The sequence below is a fragment of the Artemia sp. Qi Xiang Cuo genome, chromosome 12 (genome assembly GCF_049724085.1).
Source record: "Artemia sp. Qi Xiang Cuo chromosome 12, ASM4972408v1, whole genome shotgun sequence".
Taxonomy (NCBI): Eukaryota; Metazoa; Arthropoda; class Branchiopoda; order Anostraca; family Artemiidae; genus Artemia; species Artemia sp. Qi Xiang Cuo.
The window spans coordinates 11,655,712-11,669,642 of NC_142805.1; the positions used below are offsets into that span (position 1 = coordinate 11,655,712).

The window sequence follows — 13,931 nt, forward strand, 5'->3', positions numbered from 1 at the left end:
GTCTAGCATGTCTAGCTAAGCACCAAATTTTACTTGTGAACAGTTGTTGCCTAGACATTGAAATCTGGCTAGACACGTGTCTAGACATGGGATTCTAGCTAGACATGCATGTGAATAGTGCTTAACCTAACCCCTTTCCAAGATATCCAAAAGTAGCTAAAGTAGAATTTTACCTCTTATGCTCTTTCATAATCCAATAATTGCCTCTAGGTCAAATTCTATTTGGAGCCCTTAAAGGGCTTAAAACAGCCCATAGTCACCACAAGTTAAGAAGCATGTTATTAAAACTGGCTAGTAAAAAAAAAAAAAAAATTATAAAGGTCAGTGTTAACAGATTATTCAGATAGCTGAGAAACAAACTTATCTCTATATTCAGAATTGCATCTTGAACACAGATTTAACATTCATTTGGGTCAAAAATGAACTTTAAACCTTCCCCTATCTATACCAATTCAGGGTATTTATGTTAACAGTAGGAGGGGGGAGTAAAGTTCACTTCCAATGCAAATGAATGTTAAATATGGATTCAGTATTCAATTATGACTGTAGAGTTAACTTTAAACAAGAAAATTGCCATTTTTGGCAGATTCAGGAATGGTAGAATAATTATTATTTTCCTTCTTAATACCCTAGTAGCACAAGACACCCTGTAGTTGTCCAGCTAATCCACTCTTCAATGGCTAGATCAATGTAAAATTTCTATCATAGCATACCACCTACAAATTGAATACTTTCACCATCAGATGTGTTAAAATCTTTTCAGCAATTATGTGATTAGCATGAATATTTTAACCATACACAACTACTCATAGATAACATTACAGCCTAATCTTGACACAGGATCTTATGTATTGTTAGTGTGTTATTATTATGGGATAATAATTTATTGTGTTAGATTATTGAGTTAATGTGCAAGATTAAGAGTCTGCTATCTATGTATAGAAAATGTACTTTTCAATCAGAATATCTTGCCAAGATTAGGCACTAGCTGAGTACTGGGGGTCTTACATTTGCCTAGAACTTTATTGAGAAAACAAGTTTGTAGAAATTTCTAAAAAGGGATGGATTCCTTCTCAAAAGTGATGATATTTTTGCTGTGATGTCATTTTGAGGGGTTTCAGGCTCTTTTTAAAAAATGCTGCAAATGTGTTTTCCTAATATTATATTACAATTAGTGAGAAAAATTGCCATATCTAATTGATTTAAGAATGGTAATTATTCACAGCATAGGTACTCTATAGTAGCAAAAATTTTTGGTTTATAAATTGTGCACATCACATTGCATGCTTTTGGAAGCTTACAAAGCATCACAGTAATACCTTCAATTGCTACTTGGCCACACATAGGTACTGCATATGTTTTAAGGTGGAATAATGAAAAAAGGTGTGCAGATGATGTGTCCCAGAAATTTTTAATGGAGATTATTGGAATTTTCAATCCTGTATAATAGTAATGCTGTGATAATTATAATTTCCATTAGTCTTAGTAGTTAAATGGGTGGTCAATTTGGAGATATTTTGATTACTGAGATATTAATTAAGAACCTATAATTCAGTGTCTTTTTTATGTTCTTTGCAAATATAATAGTTGTTTTAATCTACCCAGAAACTCAATACATGCCCTTTAAGAACCCTTAAGAATATTTTGGTTAAGATCTAGAATTAGGCTTCCTCAGAAGATAACATGCTAGAATAAAAAAAGAAATATTTTTAGATTGCTAGTTTTATGCTCTGTTTTAGTGTTTGGTTTGCATTTTTGATGATTCAGCCCCTGCTAATGGTCTCATATAACTATAGGCTATTACTTTGTAATTTGCAGCACCAATAAATCATATTTCCTTGTTTTATCTCTTTTTTACCCAAGTTTAACCTAACCTTAGTGTGTGTTATTAAGTGAGAATTTTGTATTTTTGGTTAGTTTTCTTTTACACCCTTGCACACCTTATACATTTAGTTTTGCTGTAAGGCTACATAAGACCATTAGGGAGGCACTGGTGAGAAATTGTTAAAATGCAAATGGTGATTTAAAAATAACCTTGGTCTGATACAACCAGCTACACAAATTAAGTATTGTTAGAAGTGAAATATATTGTTTATAATTTCTACAGTACTTGCTATTATGAAATCTGTTCAAAAATTGGTTTTTCTCTTTTGACTTTTTACTTTGAATGTCGACTCCGAAGTCCAAATTCGGCCTTTTGTGGGCTTGTGATAGTGATCTTTTCGAAATAAATATCTTATCTCATCTTGATCTGGTTATTCTCAGCAATCCATACCTTCTTATTATGAATGTAATAACCACACCTGTTGGTAATACCAACACTTTGTAATGGTTTTGGAGTTAGGTTTGCCTACTAAACAACCTTCTTCTAAGAAACAAAAAAGAATGTCAATTACAAACATGTCTCCAAAAGACTTGCCAATATAAATAGAAAAAAGCTTATTACTAATGATTGTGATCCTGAGCTGAAAAGTTGAAACTTTCAACCAACAATTCTCATCTGTTTTTTTCCTCCAATTCCAGTATTGCTTACCCTACACCTTCTGTAAATGATGTATCACATAAGATAGAACCGATTCTGATTACTGATACAATAGTTCTAAAGGAACTTATATCCCTCCAACTGAATAAATCTGCTGGTCTGGACAGCATTCACCTGCATATTCTTTGTGAATGTCATACAGGTATGTATCAACCTCTTTCCCTGCAGTTCAAGGTACAAATTCTTGGAACTTAGATTTACAATAGGTTGTTATTAATAACTTGGTAGTTGTAACTGTTTACATTATAATTAGGGTAAATACCATGCCATATAATTACAGCATATACTATTATATAATAATTTGTTAATTACTTGGATTCTAAATCTGTATAGTTACTAGCAAATAAGCAGTAACCTTGAGCAACTGGAAATTTCATTGTAGGTACAAAGTTTAGACTATTTAAGCTATTGTTTTGCCTCATTTTACCTTAAATTGCAGATTGGAGCAATCTAAGAATTTCTCCTCATGAAGCTCCAGTAGGATGATGAGTTGTTTTAAAAGTCTTTTACTGACTAGGTGCAGTTGGATGATCATTATGATCCCAATTGAGTTTACACTCTCTGGACAATCACTCAGCATCAAGCTTTTGTTTGAGAACATCAGCAGAGTCAGCAGTAACTGTTTCATTGGATAGTTTGTACCAACTCTTCACAATTTGTGAGGAAAAGAATTGAGGGTAGACTCTTGATATGGTAGACCACATGACAAGTTTCAGGTTGTGACCTCTAGTTCTTGAACTGGGCCCAACAGTAGAGAATAATGATGGGAGAGTATTAGCCCTCATTAATTTATAGGCTAAAATGACATCCCCTCTGTTTCTCCTGTAAACAAGTGTGGGGAGATTCAGCTTTTATATTCTTTTAGGGTAAGAAAGCTTCCACATGCCAGATATCACTCTAGAGACATTTCAACTTCAAGCTTGGGATGCACAAGTCCCTTAGTAAAAGACTGATGACTAGGGGAGCAATTGGAAAGAGTATACTTAATCAGTCCCATAGTTGAACTAGCACCAGCAGCAGACCTCTTAGCATGACTTCTGAATTTTATCTCATTGTCAATAGTGACACCAAGATCTTGCTCATTATTTACTGAGGAGAGTGGGTGGCCTAAGAAAAAATAAGAGCAACAAGGTTTCATTTTGCCAGATTAAATGATATGGCACTTGCCAACATTGAATTCTAGAAGCCAAGCCTCAGCCCATGGACCAGGCAGTCCAAGATAATTTTGTTGAAGGGCATGATCTTCACAGAACAAGGCTGGTTTAAGAGGTTTCAGATCATCAGCATAGAGAGTTGATTTACTGCTGATAATGGAAGGAGCATAGTTGATAAAAATATTAAATAGGGTAGGACCCAAAACACTTCCCTGAGGAACTCCACTCAAAACATGTGTAGAGGAAGAAAGAATATGGCTACCAGATTCATGAAATAACTGAACAGATTGAGATCGCAGATAAAGAAAATCAAAGATTCAGAGCAGGGATTTCTCTTCAAGCTTGACTGCACAAAATTTAATTTTAAGTTGCTTTTGCCAAACTTTGTCAAAAGCTTTAGAAAAGTCAAGCAGAATCATGTCAGCAGGCACCCCTATATTGTTTAACGGAGTGATGTGATCATATGATTCAAGGAGATTGTTATGAACAGATATTTCTGAATGAAAGCCATGTTGAAGCTGTGCAAAACATTATTTGCTTCAAAATGTCTAATAACTACTGAATTGATTATTCATTCAAGAACATTAACAACAGCTGATGTCATGCTAGTTGATTGATAGTTTTTGCAAGGTCCTTTCTACCTTTTATTAAATATAGGAATGATATGAGCAGTTTTCTAATCCAGAGGTAGAATCCCTTGAGAGAAAATCATCTGCATAAGAAGAGAGAGATGTGCCACGAGAAGTTTACCTCCGTGTTTCAAGTGGATCGCACTGACTTCGTCAATGCCCGATGAGCATTTCCATTTGAGTCTACAGATGGCATCTTCAACAGAGCGGGTACTGACGATAAAATCTTCATCGGGATGAAAGATAGATACTGATGGAAGGGAGCCTCGTAAGATTGTTCGAAGGAGGGGTCTGGGGCTCCGAACTCCGATTCGTAGTGGGTACATCGTTCATCTTCAGGGATGTTGGCTGGGGATGGTGACGAAGAATTTGTCGCAGAACGAGAGACAAACTTGAATATCATATTTCTGTCTTGATTGGCACGAGCAGAATAATGATTGACTAGATTATTCCGATGCTGAGTCAGGGCCATAGAAAACTTTCACTTTGTGAAAATCCGTATGCTGTTCACAAGACCCAAATTCGGACGTCCACACTCTTTCCATACTGAAAACCAAAATTTAGCTTGACTACACGAAATGACGAGATCTGGATTTGACGACCACCCGGGAATGATTCCTTTACGAATTCGTTGCAAAGGAACAGCTTGTTTTTCTGCGAAGTGGAGAGCATGGCAGATTTCTACGCAATATATATCTAGACAAATCGAAACCTCTTTTTGAGGTAACTTGAGTGACTTCTGAAGGAGATGAAATGGAACGCTGATTTTATTCAGAACTGAATCTACCGAATCGATGATTAAGGCTTGATCAATTTTCAAACAGTTACGACGGTGTCGAGGTGCTGCAGGAGCAAGAAGTGCGGTTTGGCGGCCAGAACATGGCATATCGATAGAGCAAGTTATGGGAAGATGATCAGACAACTGATATTCAAACATAACCTTCACTATATCAGCTCACCAATCTGACGATAATACAACGTGGTCCAGGTTGGAAGTTCGCGAGGACGTGTGAACATACGTAAAATCGGACGATATATCTAAAACACACAAGAAATCACTAAATAATCCCTTAACAAGTGTTGCACTTGGTGAAGCTTGAGAATTTTGCTCGGACAGATTATAATTAAAGTCACCGGCTATAATGCAAGGTAAACCTAATTATCAAATTTTGTCCGTACGTGAACCTAGTTTTTCACAAGATAGCGCAAATTTACGCTCAGATTGGTCATTATTGGAGTCTCTTGGAAGATACACACAGAACAATCCACTCTCACAGCTAGATCATAATCATTTGCTTCGAAAATACGAGAGCGGAGAACTAATTTCACAAACATAACAATTCCACCCGGGGGTCTGCCTCTGTTGCTCGGCTCTCTAGCGGGTACACAATAAATTTTCTCATCGTCAAGCTTAAATATGTTCACACCATGTTTAGTGACAAAATGTTCCTGGAAATAAATGACACTAAACTCAGAACGGAGGCTTTCTAGAAACGGAAGTTATTAATAAAAGAGCTGTTTATATTCCACGATAAAAAAGTTAGTGACGAGGTCATTAGTTCGAGGGTTTACGGTTTTTCGGGCACTTCACACTATAACAAGTATGACCCTGCTTCTTGCAACCAATGCAAAAGGCTGCCTTCTGACACGGGGTATCGGACGTAGATTTGTGATCGGCGGAGCCGCATTTGGAATATAATGAGCCGTTCTTACAATCTGTGTCTAGGTGACTGATTGTGTGGCAATTAAAGCAGTGCCGAGGCAAGAACACGAACTCTTCGAATGGGAGGCGTTCATATCCGATTTTAACTAAGACTTTGAGAAAGGTATCGAGGTCATTTCGTGTCGGGAAGTAGACTTTAAATGTTCGAGACTTGCCACACTGTAGGGTTTTATTGCGCTTGGGGATTAGGTGTTTAAGAGACTGTTCGTCTAGATCCTCCGGCACTCGCATGATCGCGGCTAAAAAAGCAGGTTCCTTGAGAGAGATGTTGAGCGACGGTTTCGCACGTTTAGCTGCATCCACTATCTTGTTCGCGGTTTGCTTAGAACGAACCACGAGTTTCCACTCGGCATTAGAGCGGCGTAACTCGGTTACACCGCCGTTTGGACATGGGGATAGTTTGTAGATACATGCTTTGCGTTTGCTTGGGTATTTTAAGTCTGTTGGAGGGTCTTTGAGTATCACAGAGTAAAGCGGCCTCGGGGGTGCGGTTTGCGACGATTGAGATTTATGTGGCAGGGTGACTAGAGCGGCTATTATTTAGCATAAATCCATCCAATTTTCTGAAGAGTTCATTTACTTTGGACACCACTGTAGCGTGAACTGCCTCACCGATGGCAGGTACTTCACACGGACTAAATATCACAAATTTTGGGATCGGGACATTTTGCTTTGCCGCAGAGACTAGCGACTTGCACATATCAGTAATGTTGTCCTCATCTTTGGCATACGAAACCATCCTGCTTTGAATGTCCAACTCACTGTGAAGGGGCTTTTTGGCTTGTATGATTGTATCATGTTCAAAATAGTTTACTGCGCTTTTCACAATCTGATCAAATTTCGCCATTTCAGTGAGTGATCTGCTCAAAAAGTTCAGAACTGGGTTGAATACCTGCTTTTCAATCATTACTTTCACACAAAAACAATCATTACTTTCTCACATTACGTCCACTGAATCACACAATACTGGGAACAAGGGAAGCGTTGGGACTCAATCACGAAGTCCCCACAATTTAAGAGTAACTAAATACCAGCAGGTACATACGGCGTTTGCGATAGGAATCCTACCCTCTTGTGCTTATTGCCTAATATATGTTATCAGTATCGCTGCTATGCACAAATAATACAATCCTCTAAGGTAATTAAATCGTTTTTTTCTGAATCTCAGTGCTTACTAAGTCACTAAATCCCAAGGGAATTTAAATTCAAGCAGCAAAACTGTCAATAGCAAGTAATTATAATAAGCCGATTATAATTCTCTGAAGGGAATCGCACAGGTTGAAACCTTACTTTATTAAAAGGTTAATATCCAGAATTATGCTTGTTATGCTTTTATCTTCCAACTATTTTCTATGTTTTTTGTTCCGTCATGTCATTTTGAAGATATGATACTATATAGGCCTAATTATGGTAAATACCATACCATATAATTATGCCTTATAGTAGGCCACCAAATAATAAATCACTAATTATTTATATTATAGAGATTTTTAACCGCCTGGAACAGTGGGGAAAGACTGAATGTATTTGGCTTAATTGGCAAACTATGGAGACGCCCATTTTGTCTGACATCACTGTTGTTAAGCAAGGTAATTGATGGTTGAGCCAATTTTTATTTATTTTTGCTGCTATTGCTCAAAATCGGGAGAGTTGTTACCATTCTTCACTTATTTTTTTACTTTAGATTCAAAAATAAAACACATTATAAACTATTACTATTTTAAAAGAAACTAAGTAAAGAAATTTTTAAAAGTAAAATAATGCTAATCATACCCCTCATACTATTTAATAAACCATTGCCAATGAAGTATTTGACCCATTTTTTAAACTGAGTTTTAAACATTTTTTAATTTGCTTTAATTTGAAGATTGGGTTGTTGTGAAATAGCGTAATTTTAGAAGCTAATAAGAAGAGCTTAAATGTTTGAGTTTGTTTCAGTTTAAAGACATTGTGTGCTTTTCTTAAAGAATTACTAATTTTTTCAAACGAATTAAAAAATAGTGACAAACTCATCTCTCCCTGGCTCTTTATGCATGGTTTCTTCAGGCTAATAAGGGTTTGGGTATCTTAGGGTTTTGATTCTCCAAACTTTTAGCTGTGGCACAGTCTACTTAAAAAGAGCATTAAGAATTGCTATTTTTATTAAAATCTGTTTTCTCTCATTGCTTGAAACCTGTAGTCTTAATTTAGGCCTAATCGTCTGTGGGTAAAAATAGAACATGTAACTATGCTACTCATAGGAAATGGAATTTACCTTGTTATTCAAGTTGAGGCCTATAAGTCACCAGTTTACTGTGTTTTTGGGAACATTTCCGATAGTGTGTTTTTATTACAATTTGACTTTAGATGGTTTCCTGACTCTTTTGTGGAATTCTAAAATAAATTATCCCAATGACCACAAGTTACCATTCCTATTAACCTGAATAATGGTCAGAGTTTGGGAATCAGCGTGCATAGAAAAGGGGTTTTACCGGACAGTTTTGTGGAAAATGCACTATAAAATTTGTGGCTACTATTTTCTGAGGTCTACTCTTTACTTGGTTGCAGCTGTAGGTCCAATCATGAAATGTAAAAGGGGATATATCATCTAAGGCGTTTATCACATAAACTATTCAAGGAGTCCATTAAGATAATATCTTAAACCACAGTGCCCTGACCTCACATAAAGAAAGAAAAACTAGCAAAAATGGGGTTTTTAAAGGCCAAATTAAAATACTGAAAAAACACAACAAAGCCCCTTCTTTAAAAACCCCATTTTTGCTCGTTTTTCTTTCTTTATGTGATGTCAGGCCAATGTGGTTTAAGAAATTATCTTCGTCATGCTTATGGGGAGCATTTTACCAATGTTGTTACTACATTCATATCTCTTGTTAGAAAAAAAAGCTAATTTGATTAATGAACAGTATTTTCTTCATAATTGTAAAATGAACCGTATTTTACCCAAGTCAATGCGACCTTCACTTCACTTAAACACACGTAACGGACGGCAATTTACAGAACGTATTGGGTTTGATATTTTAAATCATGTTATTAGCAATTGCAAAAGCAAGCGCTACCGGTTAAATCAGGATATTTTCAGGCTAGAGCGAGAAATATTATGTACGCTTTCTTATGCTGATTTTCATCAAATTAAGGCTATTGCTGAAAATTCTTTTCAACATGATTTTTGGATTTCTAGACAAAGACTTTCTGAGAAATTACCCCGTTTAAAATTGGGAAACCTCTCTAATAATCCACCTTTTGTCCCAAAAGTGTATCCTGGTCCTGCTGTGATAAATCTCAGCTCCACGCCTTTTACAACAGAGCGAAATCAGGTTCTGTCGAAAGGATTGAAATTTTCGATAGCCCTTTCGAAAATACCTTATAGTGAAATTATCGGGAACACAGAGGGGGCATTTCATGACTCTCGTGCGGACATTGGAGAGATTGCTGAGGTTAGAGTACATTTTGTTGAAACCTTGTTGGATTCGCCTTCTGTTAATAATCCAAATTTAAAATTTTTTTGTGAAAATGAACACTTGGTCTTACACGCACTACTTAAAAATCATTCCAGGATTATTACAAAAGCCGATAAAGGCAATCCTGTTGTTGTATTAGATTCAGATGATTACGACAAAAAAGTCAAGAGAAATTTTAAATGGTTCTAACACATATGAACAATTAGCTACCGATCCCACAGAAAAAATTGTCCATGAAGTCCGATAAGAGCTTTCTTATCAGAGGCAACGCTATAGCGTTGCCTATAGGAAAGGCCATATGGCTCCTATGTGTTATTATTATCATTGTTATTATTTTTTTCCAAAGGCACTTCATATGGAAGGGGTCGTCGTAGAAACTTCAAAGGGGGCTCAATCGAATGGAGATCGAGAGTTCTAGTGCCCTTTTTAAGGGTCAAAAGTGATTGGAGGGCAACTGCCCCCCCCCCCGCCCCTCAGTGCCCCAAACACAACCAATAAAAGTTTTTATATATCCATTTTGTTCAGCGTAGTAGATTTACCCATATAAAATATGTTTTTGAGGAGTATAATTCACCACAAACCTCATGGAAAGTTTTTTCATTTATGACCTTGGGGCATATAAGGTTTTTTATAGAAGGCGTTGTCGTAGAAACTTCAAAACAGGCTCATTCGGTTGGAAATTCAAAGGGCTAGTGCCCTTTTTAATTGTCAGAAGTGATTGGAGGGCAACTAGCCCCCCCCCCACGCCCATCATTCCCCCAAACAAATACAATCAAAATTTTGAGATAGCCATTTTGTTTAGCGTAGTTGATTTCCAGATAGAAAAAATATTTTTGAGGAGGTCACTCCCCCACAACCCTCAGGTCAAGGGTTTTTAGTTATGCCCTGGGGGCATATAAGGTTTTTATAGAAGGCGTTGTCGTAGAAACTTCAAAAAAGGCTCATTCGATTGTAAATTAAAAGGGCTAGTACCCTTTTTAATTGTCGAAAGTTATTGCAGGGCAACTAGCCCCCCCCCCCCCCACGCCCATCGTTCCCCCAAACACATCCAATCAAAATTTTGAGATAGCCATTTTGTTCACCGTAGTTGATTTTAAGATAGAAAATATGCTTTTAAGGAGGAAACTCCTCCACAACCCTCAAGGCAATGGTTTTAAGTTATACCCTGGGGGCATATAAGGGTTTTATTGAAGGCGTTGTTGTAGAAACTTCAAAAAAGGCTCATTCGGTTGGAAATTCAAAGAGCTAGTGCCCTTTTTAATAGTCAAAAGTGAATTGAGGGCAACTAACCCCCCTCTCACGCCCAGCTTTTCCCCAAACACATCCAATCAAAATTTTGGGACAACCATTTTATTAAACTTAGTTTAAGTTCTGGAAATTATGTCTTTGAGGATGACAACTCCCCCACAGCCCTCAGGGCAAGGGTTGTAAGTTATGCCCTGGGGGCATATAAGGTTTTTTATGGACAAAGTTGTCGTAGAAACTTCAGAAAGGGCTCATTCGATTGGAGATTCAAATGGCTTGTTCACTTTTTAATAGTCGAAAGTGATTCTAAGGCAACTGACACCCCTTCCACGCTCGCCATTTCCCCAAACACATCCAATCAAAATTTTGATATAGCCTTTTTATTCAACGTAGTTGAAAGTTCTGGAGATTATATGTTTGAGCAGGACACTCCCCCCACAGTCTTCAGGGGCAAAGGTTATATGTAACCCCTTTGGAGCATGTATGGTTCTTGTGGAAGAAATACTCGTATAACCTTTAGAGATGATCTATCTAATTGAACGATGAAACTTCCTGGTGGCTTTTTATGTGTCACAAGATATTGGAGGGTAACCAGCTGCCCTCTCCCTCCAAACCCCTTTTTCCCAAATGCATCCAATAAAAATTTCAAGATAGCTATTTTGTTAAAAATAGTTCAAAGATCATGTAACAAAAATTCCGGTGTCGACGGAACCCACCAGGGCCCGGGGGCAGAAGCCGTAAGTTATGTCCTGGGGGCATATATGGATCTTATGGAAGGGATGCTCGTATTAACTTCAAATAGGCATCATTTGATTGGAAATTGAGAGTTTTAGTTCCCTTTTTAAGAGTCAAAAGAGATCGGAGGACAACTAGCCCCCCCCTCCACGCCCTTTTTTCCTCAAACCCATCCGATAAGAACTTTGAGATAGTTTTTTTTTAAATAGTTCACTGACCATATAACGAAAACTCAGGGGCTAACACAGCCCCCCAGGGCCCGAGGGCAGGTGTAGTAAGTTATGCCCTGGGGGATTATATGGTTCTTATTGAAGGGATGCTCGTATAAAATTCATAGATGTTTTGTTTGATTGGAAACGTAACGTTCTTGTTTATGTTTTTAGATTATACAGATTTCGAAGATTAAATAGCCCCCCCCACGCCCCTTTGTTCCCGAAAACTTCAACGGCAAATTGTTAGATAATCATGGATTTAAAATTTGATAAGAAGTAGGATAACACAATAACAGGTGTCGTAACAGCCCCTCAGGGCCAGCGGGCAGGCGTTGTAAGTTATGCCCTGGGGTATATATTGTTCGTATGAAAGGGAAGCTTGTATAAACTTCAGAGAGGGCTCATTTGATTGGAAATTGAAAGTTTGACCCTGTTGGGTGGGGAACATGTTCCGGCACCTAGGTTGATCTAAAATGTCAGAAAGTTTCTGACCTAACAGAAAAGCTCACTTTTTAATAGTCAAAAGAGATCCGAGGGCATCTAGCCCCCCCCCCCCCACGCCTTCTTTTTCAATACCCATCGGATGAAAATTTTGAGATAGAAATTTTTTTAAAAATATTTTAAAGGTCGGATAAGAAAAAATCGGGTGTCAATAGAACCCCCAGGGCACAGGGGAATGCGTTCTAAGTTATGTCCTAAGGGCATGTATGGTTCTTATGAAAGGGATGCTTGTATAAACTTCATAGAGGGCTCAATTTATTGGAAACTGAAAGTTGTTGTTCAATTTGTTAGAGTCAAGAGAGTTAAACTATCCCCCCCCCACGCGCTTTTTTTCCCCAAACCTGTCCGCTACAAATTTTGAGACAGCCAGTGTTTTGGAAATTGTTCAAAAATTAGATAACAAAATCACCCCCCGGAGCCCGGGGAAGCCCGGAGGATAGGCGTTGTAAGTGTTGTCCTGGGGGCGTATATGGTTCTTATGAAAGGTATGCTCGCATAAACTTCAGAGGGGGCTCATTTGATAGGAAATTGAAAGTTCTAGTTCAATTTTTAAGAGTCAAAAGATATCCGAGGGCAACTAGCCCCCCCCAGCCACACACACCCTTTTTTCCCCAAGCCCATCCGATAAAATTTTTATAATAGCCATTTCATTAAAAATAGTTCAAAGGTCAGATAAGAAAAATTCTTGTGTCGACGGAACCCGCCTGGGGCCGGAGGCAGGCGTTATGAGTACGGCTCTAGATGCATGTATATTCTTACTGGAAGAGATGCTCGTATAAACCTCAGATACGTCTCGTTTTATTGAAAAATTAAATCTATTGTTCACTTTTTAAGATTCAAAATAGATCGGAGGGCACTTAGCCCCCCTCCTCCACGCCCTAAATGCATCAGGTAAAAATTTTGAGATAGAAATTTTGTTAAAAATAGTTCAAAGTTCTGATAACAAAAAACTCTGGTGTCGACACAACCCCCCAGGGCCCGGGGGTAGGCGTTGTAAGTTATGCCCTGGGGGCATATATGGTTGTTATGGAAGGGATGCACGTATAAAATTCATATAGGACTCCTTTGATTGGAAGTGGAAAGTTGTAAGTCCTTTTTTAAGAGTTAAAAGTGATCCGAGGGCAGCTAATCTCCCCCAACATTTCATTTATTTTTTTCCCACAGGTGCTTCCTATAGAAGGGATTGTTGTATAAATTTAGGAGGAGGCTTATTCAATTGAAAAGCAACAATCATAGTGTCCTTTTTAAGAGTAAAAAATTATCGAAGGGGAACTGCCCCCCCCCCCCCCCAAGCCCTTTTTCCCCAAATACATCTGATAGAAAATTTTAGGTAGCCATTTTGTTAAAAATACTTCATTGATCATATTACAAAAACTCCTTTACGTATGGTCATTTCGTTAAAAATAGTTCAAAGATCAGATAAGAAAAAATCCTGTGTCGACACCACCCCCCCCCTAGGGCTTGGGCAGGCGTTATAAGTATTGCTCTGGGGGCATATATGGTTCTTATGGAAGGTATGCTCGTATAAACTTCAGAGAGGGTTCATTTGAATGGAAATTAAAAGTTGTTGTTCATTTTCTCAGAATGAAAAAAGATCAGAGGGCAACTAGCCCCTCCCGCCCACCACGCCGTTGGGTGTATCAGAGAAATAAACCCATCCCATAAAAATTTCAGATGACTATTTTGTTAAAAATAGTTCAATCATCAGATATTAAAACTCCAGGGTCGACAC

General features: G+C 37.8%; 1 pseudogene across 1 annotated transcript in view; it reads left to right on the plus strand.

Moving 5' to 3' along the window:
• The window catches only part of LOC148945781 (uncharacterized), a 133,848-nt pseudogene that overhangs the window by 3,208 nt on the left and 116,709 nt on the right, over positions 1 to 13,931 (plus strand). The window contains exon 2 of the transcript XR_016142496.1: positions 7,533 to 7,637. The product of XR_016142496.1 is annotated as an uncharacterized LOC148945781 (transcript). The remainder of the gene's footprint in view (positions 1 to 7,532; positions 7,638 to 13,931) is intronic.